Source organism: Colobus angolensis, unplaced genomic scaffold (assembly GCF_000951035.1).
Source record: "Colobus angolensis palliatus isolate OR3802 unplaced genomic scaffold, Cang.pa_1.0 Scaffold249, whole genome shotgun sequence".
Lineage (NCBI taxonomy): Eukaryota > Metazoa > Chordata > Mammalia > Primates > Cercopithecidae > Colobus > Colobus angolensis.
The window spans coordinates 1,386,597-1,402,438 of NW_012115699.1; the positions used below are offsets into that span (position 1 = coordinate 1,386,597).

The 15,842-nt window shown below is 42.5% G+C and overlaps 1 protein-coding gene and 1 pseudogene across 2 annotated transcripts in view; both read right to left on the reverse strand.

Annotated features, from left to right (window-relative positions):
- Positions 1-15,842, reverse strand: part of TACR1 (tachykinin receptor 1) — a 154,436-nt gene that overhangs the window by 75,863 nt on the left and 62,731 nt on the right. The gene's annotated exons all lie outside the window — the stretch shown is intronic.
- On the reverse strand, positions 1,748-2,623 carry LOC105514618 (annotated as a pseudogene). The gene has a single exon (XR_001002207.1). The product of XR_001002207.1 is annotated as an ATP-dependent Clp protease proteolytic subunit, mitochondrial pseudogene (transcript).

A 15,842-nucleotide genomic window follows, 5' to 3' on the forward strand; every position in this document is an offset into this window, starting at 1 on the left:
ACATGTGGGCCTGTTCAACCATTATCGTTGCTGTCTTTCCAATTCAGTGAAGGGCTGGACCCAGATGGTCATGGCCAGAACCTCTTTGAGTGTTTGTATTAAAACCATAGGATTGCTTGTTGGATTATTTCCCAAAGGCAAATTGTTTTCCCCCTACAAAGCTGGAAATGCAGCCGTGAAGATGCCTTATCTCACCTCCAGTACTGCACAGTTCCTACCCCCGCTGGCAGCTGCGCATTCTCAGGCTTCACAGCACCTTAAGGAGGACGCTCAGGGGAGAATGTGGTAATTACATTGCCCTCTTTTAATATTACCTCAGATGCAAGATTTTAATTTGTTTCTCATTCAGGATAAATGCTCAGTCTCAAATAAACAAATCCTAACACCACTCCCCATGCTCAGATTGGCGATACACCATTCAGAATCTAATGTGACTGGGCTTACGGGGGATTGCATCAGCGTATTGGCACTGTAACTCCAAATGGGTGGCAGAAAGCCATATTTTATCCTTATTGCAGAAATTGCAATTTGGGAACCCATTTCAGTTAACTCTCTGCCGTTCCTTGAGTGTAGGAGCCATTTTAGTGACAGATGAAAGTATTACCCACATAAAACCAGAGAGAGAAAAAAAAAGATTGGCTTTAAAAAATGTATATATGTTCATTTGTTCAAAGCAGAGGTATTTGTAAATCTCCCTCCCTCCTTCTTTCCCTCCTTTCCTCCCCTTCCTCCTTTCTTCTATCTCTCTCTTGCAATCCTCATTTCTGGGACTTGTTTAACATGTTTTTTTCTTATTTACCCAAAAGCTAGCACCATTTGGATAACCTGTACACAGATGGATGAATATTTTCTTTCCTACTCCCCATTTCTAGCTTGGATCCATTAACATACATTTATATATTTACCTGGAACCACCCTGAGCAATTCTTGCTTATTTGGTTATGAGCAAGTGCTGCAAGCCCAAGGAAAATACATTCAATAAATATTTATTGACTGCACCATGCTCACGGGACTCTAAGGCAGTCAATGAAACGTCTTTCTGGTTTAAGCATTAATCATCAGGCTGCCAGAGACGGGGGTCTGGAGGTGTGTGGGATATGGATTATGTTCTCTACTTCAGGTGGTTCCAGTCCCACTGAGGGCCATCAGCTCTGATTTGAATTGCATGTGTCCTCCCAGATGTAAAGCCTGAGATGTAGCCTTCCTCTTGCATGATGATGCTTTATGAAAAGAACTCTCTGCTGCACATTTTTTTTTCTTATAGGCAGTGTGAAACAATCTTACTGTGAAAAAGAATTTCAATCCTCTGACAAGCGGCAGTATCTTCATAACTTCCTCTTATACCAGTCCCAAAACGCTCGGCAGAGAGAATGTCTTTCCTCTACTATGAGATTTGTCCAGTGGGGCCCTTCTTCCACAGTCTTTCTCATCCAGTTCCTGCCTTCGCTTCTCCCACTCACTCCTGGGGTGTTACAAGTTTCCTTTAAGGGACCACATCTTCCTGAGTTCAGAAAACCAGGGTGGTAATAGCTGAGAGTATGGCTGCTCTAGTCTAGCTCAAGGATTGGCAATTTTTTTTTCTGGGAAAGACGGATATTAAATATTTTGAGTTTTGTGATCCATATAGTTTCAGTTGTAATTATCAAACTCTATCTTTGTAGTGTGAAAACAGCCACAGACAGCAAGGAAACTATTAGGCATGACTGTATGATAATAACATTTTTTTTTTTTTTTTTTTTTCAGAGCAAAGACCACAAAGATTTAATTTAAAATCACAGTGTCTCAGCTGGAATGCCGTGTCCATAGGGGGCACCCTTGCAAATTAAAAGTTCCTCAAGGGGCCCCTCCAGGCCCAGCAGCAAGGGGTGAGCAGGGCCCAGCTGGGGGTCTGGCTGGCCCCTGGCCCCTCCATGGGATTCCGGAGAGGAGGACCAGCTCTCAGGTGCTAGCTGGGACAGGTTCTGCCACTGGCACTGCTTCTACAGGCTCCTTCTGCACCAGCGTGGGCTCATCCTCACCATCCTGGGGAGGGTGGACCAGAACCTTGTCTAAGATGCCGAACTCCTGGGCCTCCATGGGGCTCATGTAGCGGTCCCTCTCCATGGCGGACTCGATCACCTGCAGGCTCTGTTTGGTGTACTTGGCATAGATGTTATAGAGTTGCTTCTTGAGTTTCATGATCTCCTCTGCCTGGATGGCAATGTCTGTGGCTTGGCCCAGGGCTGTTGATGTACATGTGGATGGGCTTCTTGTTGCTCTCGGACTGCAGGAAGAGGAGCTGTGCGATAACAAGGCTGGCAACGCTGTCATCGATCGGGCCCATGACGCACACGATGCGCTCCCGCAGCAGCCGCGAGTAGATGTCCTAGGCGCGCTCGCCGCGACCCGTCTGCTCCACCACGATGGGAATGAGCGGGAGAGCCCGGGCCGCCGTCTCGTGCAGGCTCCGCTGCAGGGCCAGGCCCTTTTGGGGTGTCCGCTGCGGCGGCCGCTGCGCTGGAAAGTGAGCGGCGAGGCGAGCCCCCAGCGCGGGGTACCTGCATGCCGCCACCCGGGCCCCCCCCACTAATATTGCGGGCCACATCCCTCCACACGCCCCGGTCGGCTTCCGTCCGATGGCGGAACTACAACTGATAATAACATTTTATTTACAAAAACAGGAGGTAGGCTGCATTTGGCCCCTGGCCCCATAGCTTGCTGTCCCCAGGTCTAGTTTACGGGAAGTGAAGAGCAGGAGGAATTAGAACCATAGGAGAAGATGGTGTAATATTCAGAAACACTCTTTACCTTTGGCAGATGGGAACTCATTGGGTAGGTAACTCCTGTGTCCCACAAGCAGTCAGTAAGGTGGTCTATGGCTAGTCATGACCCAGAATCACATATGGCTCTGGTTCTTATGTGAGTGCAGTGGTCAATCTGGGATGTTTTTCCTCCTCGATCCCTTCCTGGCTGCTCCTGTTTATTTTCACAATTTGGCCCAGTCATCATGTCCTTGTGGCTGGTTTGGTGCCCTACCTTTACTGCTGTGAAGATCTCTAAACCTTGTGCTGACCACATTTCACTTTATTTTCTATTTTCTTTTCTTTTTTTCTTTTGAGACAGTCTTGCTCTGTCACTCAGACTGGAGTGCAGTGGTGTGATCTTGGCTCACTGCAGCCTCTGCCTCCCGGGTTCCAGTGATTCTCATGCCTCAGTTTCCCAAATAGCTGGGATTACAGGCACCTGCCACCATGCCCAGCTAATTTTTTTGCATTTTTAGTAGAGAAGGGGTTTCACCATGTTTGCCAGGCTGGTCTTGAACTCCTAAGTTAAGTGATTTGCTCTCCTTGGCCTCCCAAAGTGCTCGGATTACAGGCATGAGCCACTGTGCCGGGCCTCTATTTTTCTATTTTCATATCCTTCTTTTCTCTTATCACCCTCTACAGGTCCTTGGCCTGCCCAGGTGCCTAGAATGTAGTAAATACTCAATGAAAGTTTGGTTGCGGCCGGGCGCGGTGGCTCAAGCCTGTAATCCCAGCACTTTGGGAGGCCGAGACGGGCGGATCACGAGGTCAGGAGATCGAGACCATCCTGGCTAACACTGTGAAACCTCGTCTCTACTAAAAAAAAAAATACAAAAAACTAGCTGGGCGAGGTGGCGGGCGCCTGTAGTCCCAGCTACTTGGGAGGCTGAGGCAGGAGAATGGCGTAAACCCGGGAGGCAGAGCCTGCAGTGAGCTGAGATCCGGCCACTGCACTCCAGGCCGGGCGACAGAGCAAGACTCCGTCTCAAAAAAAAAAAAAAAAAGAAAGTTTGGTTGCATAAATGATATCTTGGCACATAGCAGTGGTTTCATAAAGCCTTGCTGAGTGAAAATAAATGTAGCAGGAGAAAAGCATATATGGTATACCTTTATTCCTCCCAGTCTCAACATATGTAAGACTGTTACGTGAGAATAATTATTGCTCAAAGTGTTTTCTGTCATATAGGTATCCCCCAGGATCATCCTGCAGGAGTGACCTCACTGGACCTGGCTCTCCAGAATTTTTTATCTCTTGACATTAAGCCCTTAAATAAAGCCTCAATACCTACTTGTTGACTAACTTTTGTGTTGACTATATGTTGGGAACTGTGCAGGATTTAGTTTTTCAGCTTTTATTTTAGGTTCAGGGGTACATGTGCCAGGTTTGTTCTATAGATAAACTCATGTTACAGGGGTTTGTTGCACAGATTATTTCATCACCCATATTAAGCCTAGCACACAACAGTTATTTTTTCTGCTTCTCTCCCTTCTCCCACTCTCCATCCTAAAGTAGGCCCCAGTGTCTGTTGTTTCCTTCTTTGTGTTTATGAGTTCTCATCATTTAGTTCCCACTTATAATGTGGTATTTGGTTTTCTGTTCCTATGTTAGTTTGCTAAGGATAATAGCCTCCAACTCCATTCATGTTCCCGCAAAAGACATGATTTCATTCTTTTTTATGAAAGAATTTTATAGATAGTATTCCATGGTGTGTGTGTACCACATTTAAAAGTCCAATCTGTCATTGATTGGCATTTAGGTTGACTCCGCGTCTTTGCTATTGTGAATAGTACTGCAATGAACATATGCATGTGTGTAACCTCATGTTAAAATGATTTATATTCCCCTGGGTATATACCCAGTAATGGGATTGCCGGGTGAAATGGTAGTTCTGGTTTTAGCTCTTTAAGGAATGAAGACTTGAATGTGAAACCTAAAGCTATAAAAGCCCTGGAAGACAACCTAGGCAATACCCTCCTGGACAAAGGAAGGGGCAAAGATTTCACAACAAGGACACCAAAACCAATTGCAACAAAAGCAAAAATTGACAAATGGGATCTAATTAAACTTAAGAGCTTCTGCACAGCAAAATAAACTATCAATGGAGCATACTGACAGCCTACAGAATGGGAGTAAATATTTGTAAACTATGCATCTGACAACGTTGTAATATCCAACCTCTGTAAGAGACTTAAACTGATTTACAAGAGGAAAACAAACAACCCCATTAAAAAGTGGGCAAAGGACATGAACAGACACTTTGCAAAGAAGACATACTGTGGCCACAAGCAAATGAAAAAAATCTCAATATCACTGATCCTTAGAGAAATGCAAATCAAAACCTCAATGAGATACCGTCTCATAACAGTCAGAATGGCTATTTTGAAAAGTTGAAAAATAACAGATGCTGGCAAGGTTGTGGAGAAAGGGGAACACTTATATACTGTTGACAGAAGTAAATTTGGTTTCTGTCTTTCTATGTGGCATCACTCTCTGGCTCTTCTTCTGAACAAATTGCTCCATCTATTCTCCTTCCATCCTCCCTCCATTTCAGGGAGCACACAGTCTTTTTACCTGAGGTCACTAACATTTCATCAGTTGAGATTTTCTTCCAGGATATTTTTTTTATCATCAAAATTCAGGGATGTTATTTAAGCATATCACTTGACCAGCATCCTTATCTATTTAGCTAAGCTCAAGCTCATAAAGCTATATAACCAAAGAGGCCTTTAGCAGCCTGCAGAGATGACACAAAGTTCACACACCATTAAATCATTTTTATTATTAGTTAATTATTGTTTATTAATATTGGCGGCAGAGTCCCTTGCGTCCTCACTTCTATGTTGTGCACAATTCTAAAAAGCATGAGGTTTTGATCTCCATGCACAGATTCACAGCATCATCAGTGGACCCACTTCAAAAGGTGCCAGTTGACAGCAAGGGCACCATTGACAAGACCATAAAAAATTGATGCAAAGACAGATGGATTTGAAGGCCTGTGACAGTTTAGGGTGAAGTGAAGGAGGGGATGCAGTTGACTGTTGTTTGAGCTGTCCTTTCTCATGTGTGATCAAAGAATGACCCATATTGTTCAAAGAAGATTCAGAAATAGAGTCCTTGGGCTATTAGGAAACAGAGTACCTGATGTAGGAGCTCATGAGAGGAGGTGATACCAGACCCTGGGAGCCTGCCAGCCTTGTCTAGATTCTACTTCTTATCTCACTACCATCTGTAGAAATTTTATTCATCCTTTAAATGTGGATCAGAATCCATCTCCTTCAGGAAAACTTTTTCGACTGTTCAAAAATCTCATGGAGATAATCATAACCACATTCTATTGAATACTCTCCCATGCTCCTGTTAGCTGTCCTCCCTCATGCAACCATCTCATTTTATTTTATAGCAGGACAATCTGTGCTCTTGTTCTATCCCATCACTGGACGGTAAGCTTCCTGAGGTCAGGGGTTGTGTTTACATATATTTTTATCTTTTGGGAAACTTACCAAAGAGCCTTACACAACTGGTAAAAATTTGCCTGGATGTGCCAGTTGATGTTTCACCAAAGAACTCCATCTTCATTCAGCAGTTGCAAGCTGGCAGCTCCACTTAGGGCATTCAGACTAGTCTTAAAAGACAAGATTACAAAGGGATAGATGCAATTCTGGAGTATTCCTTCAACAGTGAACTCCTTAAAGCTATTTTGGAATGTTAGGCACTAAGCCAGGATTGATAAAGCGCCCTAGTTGGGAATAGATAGAAGGTGTCCCCTAAGCATCCCAGGTTAAGCCCTTTGATTTTTGCAGAGCCAGGGCTACCATAAAAATACGTATGACTAAGATCTGATGTGAACTAAGGGGAAAAGATGGTGAAGGTCCAAGTTAAGTGTGATATTCTGAGTGTTTCTGCCAGCAGGTGGGCCAGACAGTAAGCATTGGGAATGAGCAACACTAGGAGTACCAGTCAGCTAATCGCTGGGATCCTGTCATTCACAATAAAATGCTGCCCCTCAGGGGTGGGACTAGGGGTGGGAGTGGCTGGGGTGAAGCAGGAAGACAGAGCACGCGTTTTTTTTTTTTTTTCTCCTTGAAAAGAGAAATGGTAGCAAGTTTGTAACGCAACGGAAGGTGAGTAAAGTTATACACCATTTCATTTCCAGCTTGAGGGCTCCTGTCAAGGATTGGCAGAAACTACTTGATAGCTCACAACATTTGTAACTACTGCTTTCTTCCTCTATGGCATCTCATGCTTGCGTTTGGGACTCCATTCCTGAGGCTGTGCTGACATGTGTAAGACAGACACTCACAGCAATAGCTATCCCCTGGGCAAAAGGTTAATGCTACTGGGACAAACTAGATCCTTTGTGACATTGACCTGTTTGTGATTTAGAGCTAAAACTTAGGTAGGAGGTGTGTGGGGACACAAGGGAGACTCAGGTTTACAGAAATTTGACAGGGGAGGTGATAATAGGACTACATTAGCTCCAGCAGCAGAGTAAGGAAAAACAAAAGAAGAGAATAGTTTGGATTGTAATGTCTTTGAGATTTTAATTACTGTAAGGGAAAGGGGGAATTGCACTGATTGAAATTCATGATTTTAGTGGGAACTCAATAATAGAAAGAAGTTCAAATTTAGGGCATCTTTAAAATTGTTGGCACTGTGCTTTTTGGCCTCTGCTGTCACTGCAGTTTTGAGTAGTCCTCTGTGGTAAGCTAGTTAGGAAAATGTAGTTGGCTGTATCTTTGAATTCTATTTTCACCTTATGCAGTGTGGCCTTGATATTAAGTTATTAAATAATTAATGCTCTCTTCTGACCAATTTTGAAGTTTTCGTGAACAACATCAAAGATGCATTTCTTTTAGCTATTTGAAAATACACAATAAATTGTTATTGAATGGAGTCTGAATGTTCCCAACCCCCCAAAATAGTAAATGTTTGAGGTGATGGATATGCTAATTATCCTGATATGACCATTGCACATTGTATACATGTATCAAAATATCACACTGCACCTCAAAATATGTACAATTATTACGTGTCAATTAAAACAAATAAACAATTTTTTGAAATCTTAAGAAAATGATGCAGTTTTTGGAGGGCTGAACCATTCATTGCATTGGGCCTGGCAGGCTGTGTAAAAACTGCTGCAGTCACTCACAAGTGTATTTAGAGTTTCCCTGATTCTCTGGCATCCTCTTTCCCCAAGTGGTAAGCATGTTTTCTGGGTGACCATAGGCTTGACTTTTAATTTTGGCAGCAGAAAACTTAAAGCAGAGGCACTTGGGGCCAAAGGAAGGGCTAGGAGGGAGAATGAAATTTCTCTGCCTCCTCCTCACTCAGGGTAGCCTCTCTTCTACCACAGATCTCTTTTATTCGACCCACAAAGGCAGAATCTGTGGGATGGGATTGGAGTGAGGTGAGTGAGGCACTCACAGTGCAAGTGAAGTATTAAATCCTGTCTTTATTTAAAATTTCAATATTTTGTTAATCATAGATTTTTGTGCATTAAATTTGATATCTCAATGTATTGCATTAAAGTATTATTTGTCTTGATTGCTGAACTTTTGGGGTCCCCTTAAATTTTGCACCCCAGGCAAATGTTACATTTGCCTCACCCTAATCCCAGCCTTGAAAATGTCTCCTACTGAAGTACAGCAGGCAAGACAATCACTAATCAAATGAAGTGTACTCAGACTCAGGTGCTCAGCATTATTCAGTGCCACTGCCTCCGTCAGGCAGCTGATGTACCAGTCTGTTGTGCTGCGTCCTGTGCCTGTAGCCACCAGATGGGGTGGCAGGCTCAGCAGGAAGCCCCTAGCAGTTTAACATGAACAGGAAAGATGCTGAGTAATCCTTCTCTGGAGAGTATGAATATCATTTGGGCACCCTTGCTACAGTGATTTTGCTCTCTCTTGTATAGTGTAAATCCACAACCGTTTATTTAGTTCAAGTAGTGCTTTCTTATTTAAAAAAATTTTTGACAGCAATAAGTTATAATTTCAAAGAAGCACACGTCAAATGAACAGTTTAGTTCTGGATTTCTGCTTTTCATAAAAGTTGATGATGAATGTGTAACTTGCACAAAATGATTTTAGACATTAACCTTTTATCAGGCCAAAGCGTTAATCACTGAACCTGTGAAAACCAAAAGACACACATCTGCTGAAGCAGCAGCAGCATATACACCAAATGTTAGTAGTTATTTTAAGACAACCATGCTCAAAGACAATTATTTAACCTATGCAGGGAAAAGGGTGCATTTGCTCATCATTCTGTGAAGCATGACTTCTCACTTAGATTAAACGACCGTCCTAAATTAACTTCATTCTTTTTCAATTCCAATGTTTCTTGTGCATGTACAAAAGGTCGGGTAACAGCTATTAATATGTTGGCTCAGTTATCAGAAAAATTTGGCAAATAGCTAAATGATTCTAATTTTATATCAGTGTCATCAGATTTTTCAAATAGAAAATCAGTTAATTTCAATAATGAGAAATTTTATTTTTATTTTTATTTATTTATTTTTTTTTTGAGAAGGAGTCTCTCTCTGTCACCCAGGCTGGAGTGCAGTGGCATGATCTCGGCTCACTGCAAGCTCCGCCTCCCGGGTTCACGTCATTCTCCTGCCTCAGCCTCCCGATTAGCTGGGACTACAGGCACCTGCCACCATGCCTGGCTAATGTTTTGTATTTTTAGTAAAAATGGGGTTTCACCGTGTTAGCCATGATGGTCTCGATCTTCTGACCTTGTGATCTGCCTGCCTTGGCCTCCCAAAGTGCTGGGATTACAGGCGTGAGCCTCCGCACTCGGCCAATAATGAGCCAATTTAAAAAAAAATTCAATTCATAGATTCAAAGTTTTTGGAAGGTGAAAGCACGGACATTGTTGTGAATGTTATCATGAGTCTATTTCAAAGTTCAGCAGTGAAGATAAATTTAATTTGTTTTGGTACTAATACGAATACACTGTGGTAAAAATAATGCGCTTACTAAATTAAGGAAGGCATGGAACAGAAATGTCCTTGTAATAGGTTGTGATACACATAATTTGCAACTATGTACAAATAAACTGTGATATCTTACTAATTGAAATAGAAGCTGTAGCTGAAATTTATAAAAAGTTTTGTAGGTATACAGTAACTGAACTAATTTATTTTGGGTGTGGTTTTGTATGATGAATACAAAAGTATACTACACAGGATTTTAAAAGTGTTTGAGCCTTTGACTGTTTTATGAATTAACCTAAGTAATAGTACCAAACTTTTTGTAAATGAGTCCTCAAAGTTTTGGTTATATTTTGTTTAAAATTAGTTGAAAATTGTAAATCAAAATATTTTCAATGGAGTACTCCTAAATTTTTAACTTCTGAAGCTTTTGGCAAGTTGCAATTTCTCAATACAAATCCGGCAAACAAAAAGACATTGAAATTCATTTCTATAAAAGCCAGAGACAAACTGCATAAAATAAAAGCTGAAAGCTCCTATGGGATGCACAATTTAATTTTGAGATTCTTGAGTTGCTCTTAGGAATATTTTGATTAGAAGAAAGAATCTTTTGATGGATTTCTTGTTTTTTTAGTAAATTATTAACACTCTCTATCAAAATAAAGTATAAAATTGAGAAAACTGCATTTCTCACAATTATACAGTGATTACATTTGGCAAAACACTAAAATGAAACAACCTGTCAACTAAGACAACTTAGTTTTGTCTTCTTAGTTTTATCTCTTAAATCTAACCTTCTGTACCTCTGTGCTGCATTCTGGCTATCTTCCAGTTCATTGACTCTCCTCAGCAAGTCTAATCTGCTATTAGATTCGTTCACTGAGTTTTACATTTCAACTGTTATTATTATTCATTTTTAGAATTTTGATTGCATATTTTAAAAAATGTCTAGTCATTCTTTATAATTTTTACTTGCTCCTCGTATTGTCAGGCTTCTTTTTTATTTCATCATACATAGTAAACATAATTTATATTTAGTGTCTTTGTTAACTCTAATAGTTTAAGTCTCTGGGTTTGCTTCTGCAGGTTCTCACTCATGGTGACTTCTTCCATTATCTGTTTTATGCTGACTGCATCCTGCTTATTTTCTTTGGAACTTTATCTTTGAGAATTTGTTGATGCCTGTGTTGAAGGTGGGTTCCTTCAGAGATGACATACAATCGTTTTTGACAGAAACCTGGGAATACTTCCAGACTGGGACCATTGTAAACTGGATTTCAGAGTGAGGTTTGTTTTAGACCAACCAACTGATATGAATTTGGTCTGCATCCCCATGTGAGGATACTTTTTCTGCTACAAACTCTCAGAAGAGATTTTTTTGTTTGTTTGTTTTCTGTTGACAGCACCAAGGTTGGAGATGGGCAGGTTTCCTGCAGCTGTTGGCAGGCGAGGCATTCATTTCTAGTTCTCTTTTACACTGAGGATACAGCTTTTTGGTTTCCAACTTCAAGAGAAGGTGGCCTATTAGACAACCCACCTTGGGCAGGTCCTAGGCTTTGTTTCTTGTCCCCATATTCTGTGAGTCAAGGTCAAGGTCAAATGCCCTTAAGACAAAAGCCAGCTTCACTGCTGTCAATACGTAGAATTCTTGCCATTAGTTAAATTTTACCTTGAGCATTTTTTTACTTTCTTGCAAGACAATGAATGATTTAACAAAGAAATTTTTGTGTGTGTGGTATATTATTCAGCATTTTTGATTTAATTTCAAGAGCAGCAATCAGGATATCTAGTCTGTCACTTTGCTGCTGTCTTATTTTTCATTTTTCTTTTTGTTGTCTAACGGTTCCAAGTAAAAATTTAAAGAATGCAGGAAGGTATAAAGGGAATGCTTCTCTTTGACTTCAGTCCTTAGGAGTAACACATAGTTAACATACCAAGCACTTGGTAAGTGCCCCACTCCATTCTATGTGCTTTCTTTGCATTAATTCATTTCATCTTTAACTAACTCTTTGAGGCAGGCTAATGTTATGACCTCCATTTTCCAGATGAGGAAATTGAGGCACAGAGAAGTTAAGTAGCTCATTCACCAAGTGTTGGAGCTGGGTTTAAACTTGGCGGTCTGGCTTCAGCGCCTTTGGTTTGCTTTTTATCAAGGCACTATCCAGGATCCTCACACCCACTGTCAACAATGAGTACAACCTTCTTTTCTCTGAACATATAAAGATATATATTTGTCAGGGACATCTGAACTAGAGTAACTCCATCTTGAATAGGAGCTGTGTAAAATGAGGCTGAAACCTACTGGGCTGCATTCCTAGATGGCTAGGCATTCTAAATCACTGGATAAGATAAGAGATAGGCACAAGATACAAGATATAGTTCATTAAGACTTTGCTGATAAAACAGTTTGCAGTAAAGAAGCTGGCCAAATCCCACCAAAACCAAGATGGCGAAGAGAGGGACTTCTGGTTGTCCTCACTGCTACACTCCCACCAGCGCCATGACAGTTTACAAATGCCATGGCAATGTCAGGAAGTTACCCCACATGGTCTAAAAAGCGGAGGCATGAATAATCCACCCTTTGTTTAGCATATAACTAAGAAATAATCATAAAAATAAGCAACCAGCAGCCCTTGGGGCTGCTCTGCCTATGGAGTGGCCATTCCTTTACTTTCCTAATAAACTTGTTTTCACTTTATGGACTCACCCTGAATTCTTTCTTGCACGAGATCCAAGAACCCTCTCTTGGGGCCTGGATCAGCATGGCTTTCTGGTAACATATCATACTTTTTCCTGTCCTGCTTTTTAACTCACTCGTTCAATAAGCCTTATTTAACCCCCTTTCCAGATGTCAGAGAAGAGCTCAGTATATTCATGTTCTGAAGGAGTGGCTGTCTCTGGAGAGGGACACACATGATAATGAAAATGCAATTTGCTGTGTGCTCCAGAGGACTTACAGTGCATTAGAAGCATGAGCAGACAGGAGGACATTTGTGCCTGGGCAGGGAGGTTGGGGGAGTTTCTCAGTGGAGGTGACATTTGAATTTGACCTGGAAGATTGAGCTGGCACGCACAATCTATAGAGAGCTGTGTGCAACATACTTTCTAGGAGAAGGCCACAGCATATACAGAGGCCCAGAGAAGCAAAAATAAATGGCTGTTTATAATGTTTCAACATTTTATTAGATGCTTATCAGGAGTCAGTATTGCATCTTCTATTTCATTGAATCACCATGGCACCTGACCAGGCACAAGAAAGCTCCTTAGTAACTACCAGCTGATTAACTTAATGATCCCTTTCTTCTTTCTATTCAGCGTGCAGCAGGCAGAGATGATGACTCTCAAATGTTGATGAAGAAACAAGGATAGAGGATTGAGTGAGGAAGGATAAGGTCTCGCAGGCCTCTGCTGGTGAAGTGCTCAGAGAGAATGCTAGCTTTCAAAGGAATACATGAAAGATGCTGGAACCAGGGCTGACAAACACAGAGCAAGAGAGAAATAGGCTCTCCAGAAAGTAAACACCTCCCAGATCTGTGTTTACAGACCACCCTGTGGCCTGTCTTACTGGTGATATAGGACTTCCTTGGTTTGGATTCTCTGGCAGTGGAACCCCTGCTGCCTGAATTATGACTTTCCTCTTCCCATGCGGCCCCCAGCACAGGACATATCTCTTTCCCTCTCCCCATTGCTCTTACTTATTGCTTTTTCAGCTACTTAATCCTTCTTAAAGTGATTTCTTAGAATCTCAGTTTTCTCATTCTGAAAGAAGGATTCATAATATTTACTGGGCAGTGATGCCGAACAAGATAATATGCATGAAGGGAATAGACAAAGTCTGGTGCGTAGCAGGCACCCAACACTTGATCACATTCCCCTTCCTATCTTTGTAACTTCCAGAGGCCGTGTGGTCTCTTTCCAGAGATTCAGTGCCTAGCTGAAACCCAGGGTACCCAGGACACCAGACACTTAAACTATCCGTGCTACTGGCTGGATCCAGGGCCAGGCGCCCAAAGATACTCAAAACAGCAAAAGGCCAATGAGGCAGTGGTGTCAGCTTAATAGCTACTGTCAAGGATGGAAATACTCAATTTATAACTTAAATAGTATTCCATGGGAGAAAGTAAATTGGAGTAGAATTATTCATCCCCGTAGTCAACACATGCTAATTCCACAGAGACCCTTAAGCACGATGATTGCTGAAATTGCAGACCGGTAAAGGGGACACTAACACCCAGCAGCTGCATATTGAACCTCCTCTAGAGTTTGCTGGAACGAATTGCTTCCTTACAGGGGGACCTTAAGACTTAGCTTTCCTGTGGAGGAGGAGCCTAATTCACCCTCTCCTACCTCCCCTATATTCTCCCCTCTCCATCTGGAATTCTGTTTCACCATCTTTTTGCAAATCTCACTTCTGAGAATGGTTGTTAGAGGCCCACCAGGGACAGCAGGAACTAGTGGGTCATTGTCAGAGGATGAAGCAGCACAGATTGTGAATGTCAGGATTGCACAGGTGGAGAAAAGCACCTCCTCAAGCAAGAAGGAAGCACATGGGGGTGGGCAGGGGTTGGTGGAACTTGAGCCTTTTAGAAAGAAACCCAGGCACGTAAGGAGAAATGGTTAGGTCAATGGTATCTCACTAGGCTAGAAGCCGCTTGAATCAGGGATTTGGGTTAGCATGAGTGTTCCTTGTATACTCATGGTGCAAGGGACCTCAGTGAGTATGTAGGCTGTTAGGATGGAGAGGGGGATTGGAGGTTGTTTGGTTCAGTCCCTTCACTGGACACATGAGGACAGTGGGGCCCAGAGAGGCGGCATGGACACTCAAGATGGATTCTGTGCTTGAGGTCAGGAGTGGCTCCAGAGTTTCGATATTGGAAGGCCTGGGGAAGAAATCAAGCTGACGGAATGGGGGAAGATTGTCTTGAAGCTGCTTTTGCTTAACACTTTACATAAAACTGGAGAAGTGTCAACTGTCCATGTCAGAAAATAGGAGGGAAGAGCTGAGGCAGATGGGAGAGATCTAAAGCTTCATTTGGTACCAATGCGGCTTGAGGCCCCGGGACTCTCCTGCTCTCCCCCACTAGGTTTGACCATCTGAACATTTTTAGGAAAAGGGGAAGGAGAGCAAGTCCTCCTTGGTCCACACAGCAACGAGCCCACCATCTGGCCTAGGCAGCCCCAAACTTGCCTCTGCCAGGCTCCCGTAGAAGCAGAAGGGAAGAGCAGCGCTGGGGCCTGCCTGGGCCGTGAACGTTTCTTCACTACAGAGAGGCGCCTACCTGAACCTCCATCTCACATGCAGACTTAGAAGCTCAGGAAAGCGATTTCTAGCAACAAGCTCATTAGCACCAACTCTATTCCCACAAAAAGCAATTTGGAGGGCTGATGGAATTTATTAAAATCGGATTCTACTTATAAGAATAACTGCACACAGAACAGGTCATGATTTATGCCCAGCTTTAAAATGCCCTCTGAGGGGATCATGAAAGGACTCTCTCTCCTACTGTGTCATGAAGGCCTCTGACCTTGCAGTGCTGTTTCTGTGCCTTGGTGACAGGTGTCACAGATTAAAGACATTTGCTTGAACAGCTTCAGTGGCTTTGTTTCTGTTTCATCACTACCAGAGGCTTTGAGGCCTCCTAACATTTTCTTTCTTTCTTTATGACTCTTTATCTGAGTGGTTGCAGGCTCCTTGGGTGACTAGGCCAACTGACAGAGATGGCTGTGGGCCATTTCAGGAGCTATTGTCTTTAAAGGAGCTGGATAGTTCATATTCCAGTGGCTCCTGAAATTTCACCTGGCCCTGCCACTGAGTCGGGTATCTCGCCTGACATGAAGCAGGATGGTTTGACTCAAAAGATTTGATATGACCTTTTTTAACTGAGTGGGGTCAACATGTAGAAATAATTTTTTGATTTCCAGTAATGTGCAGAAAATTACTTCTCCATCCTTCAGACTTTCCTCTTTGTTACTGTTACTGCATTAAGGCACATCCTTAAGAAACAATTGGGAATGATGTGAGATGGGAGATGGGCTGGGGCCCAGGAAGGGGATGGAGGAGTCTAGTGAAACATCTGGAATAGCAGTGGTTTGACTTCCAGCTGCATCAGCATGCATTTTC